This window comes from Lagopus leucura, unplaced genomic scaffold (genome assembly GCF_019238085.1).
Source record: "Lagopus leucura isolate 7727_CA_CO unplaced genomic scaffold, USGS_WTPT01 Super-Scaffold_1, whole genome shotgun sequence".
Lineage (NCBI taxonomy): Eukaryota > Metazoa > Chordata > Aves > Galliformes > Phasianidae > Lagopus > Lagopus leucura.
In genome coordinates, this window is record NW_024962250.1 from 39,676,964 (window position 1) to 39,679,442 (window position 2,479).

Below are 2,479 nucleotides of genomic sequence, written 5' to 3' on the forward strand. Positions count from 1 at the left end.
TCTGACAGCCCACGAGCAGTGTGAAACCTTCTTTGACCACTGGTAATGGCGGATGGTAGATGGACACGATGATAGATTTCTTTGTTTGAAGTGAATGGGCAAAGAGAAGGATAGACAAATCGCCAAAACTTGAATTATTTAGGAATAGAATCATCTCTTTCCAGAGCAAACACCAAAAATGTGGCACATTTCATGAAGTTTTTATGTGGACAAAATTCCTATGTACTTCTTGATCTGAAAAAACAAGTGTGGATTTGGCCTAATGAAGAGCATGAAGTTCCATTCTTTGTTCATCTTTGTGTCCATGAGCATCCAGACCATCTGAGTCACCAAAGCTGTATCACTTGGAGCTTTAGGTAGGTTGTAGCAGTGTCACAGAAGCTCAGGGTGAGAGCACTTGAGTTCCATTGGCTAAGTCCCATTCTTCAGCTCTCCCCACACCTGGGAACCTTCTTTGTTTTGATCTCTGTCCTTGTCAATGAGGAATGAGACCCTTTGGACAGATAACTGCCAAATGTTGATGGAGTGATGTCAGCAAAGCCAAAGATGCAAGGAAGTGGGCTTTGTAGTATTTATTTTAACTGTCAGGACACTATACTTAAATTGGGAATGATTTTTTATAAATTCTAGTGAAGAAAACAGTAGCTAAGTCAGTAATCACAGGTGTTTTTTTTTTTTGCAGTGCGATGTGGGAGGCATTTAAGTGACTAATGCTTCATCTTGAAAGAGGAACCTCCATTACTCAGTGTGAGCTGTTACTTCTGGTGAGTTACAGGTCATTCATCAGTCAAACATGTAATGTATCGTACATATTCATGCCAGTATCTTCTTAGAAGACTGATGTTAATTTTGGTTTCCCTTGACTTGTTTTCTGTCTTCATTTACCTGCACTCTGTAAGCTTCCAGTTTGTTAAAAAAGTGGAAATGTCAATTTGATAATTTTTATTAGGTCAATTAGCAGCTGAATGAGCTTGTGAGCAGTTAGGGATGTTTTGATGTCTGTGCCAACATGAAGGTTGTGTTCATTGGTCTGCAGCCGCTTGCAGGGTTAAGGTGAGGTTGGACACCAGCACTTGCCAACCTCAGTTCCTAATAATGGGCATAATAAGCATCACAGGGAGCAACAGATGTAAAGTTCTAGTTTAAGATGCATTTGCATTGCAAATGGAATATCCCAAGTTTGGAAGAGACTCACAAGGATCATCGAGACCAATCCCTGGCCCCACACAGCACCACCCAAACCCGATGTCAGAGCCGTGCCCAGTGCTCCCTGAGCTCCAGCACTGGGGGCTGTGCCCACTGCCCTGCAGCTGTGCCATGCCCACTGCCTTCTGGGGCACAGCCTTGTCCTCACCCCCCCTGCCCTCCCCTGACACAGCTCCATGTGTTCCCTCAGGCCCTGTTGCTGTCACAGAGAGCTGTCACTGTTCCCTGTGAGGAGCTGTAGACCACCATGAGAGAACTGTATGGCCTCCATGGTGGAACTCCATGCCACCAGGAGGCCAGAAGTGTGTTTGCTTACTGTGGCACTTCAGTGGCACTTCTGGGCTCACATCCCACAACCAACCAGCATTTCCCGAGGCATAAAAACAAAGGTTTCTAAAAATCCAGAAGTGTCCTCCTGGGCTCTTGATCTGGCCCAGTGAGCAAAGCACAGCATCACCGAGGCTGCTGTCCCCAACTGGGCAACATTCAAAGAACCGCTTTGGTTCTCTGTGCCAACGTTTCCCTTTGGTTTGTTCAGATCAATAGGCAGCCAGGGCAGAGGGACTGGTTTGGACAGCATGGTTTGCTGTAAGTTTGTACCCTGAGGCACTGAAATGTTTTGCTTTTAAGCAGCAGGTTTGTCTATTATTCATTTTTTTTTTTTTTCCCAATGTAAGAACAAAATTGACTCTTTCTTTTGCAAGGTGAGACAAAAATCTGCTCTTTTTGCGCAGCAGGATGAGGAGAGTGAAATACTCCTTTTCCAGGAAGCGTTTGTGCTGCTAGCTCAGGAGCCAGATCTTCTACAAAAATACAATGAGAAGGTGCTTCCACATTAAGAAGTGAAGAAGAAATGGATTTGGCTGGTGATCCCGTTTCTTTTAATCAGCTTAGCATTATGCTCCCAGCTTTCACTGAGTAACAGGAGACAACAATCCATCTGTCAATATTTGAAGACGTTAAATGCCAGAGGTGTGCCAAAGCAGGCTGGAATACCATTATGTGGGTACTTAGCAAATGGAGCTGTGCGAAATGCCAGGTTTTCAAGCGCACAATCCACCAAAAAACTCTCAGCAATGAGGCCACATGGGCTGTGGTTATTGAGCTGGGCAAAAGGCTCACACTCATCCCTCACTACCTTCAGGGTTGGTTTTCTGCAGATTCAGAGAATGTGCAGCTGGGTTTCCACTTCATGGCTGAGGACTTTGTCTGTGCTGGATAAGGAGTTCCAGAAGACCTAAGTACTCTTTAAGCTCAGAGAAAGAGAAATGGC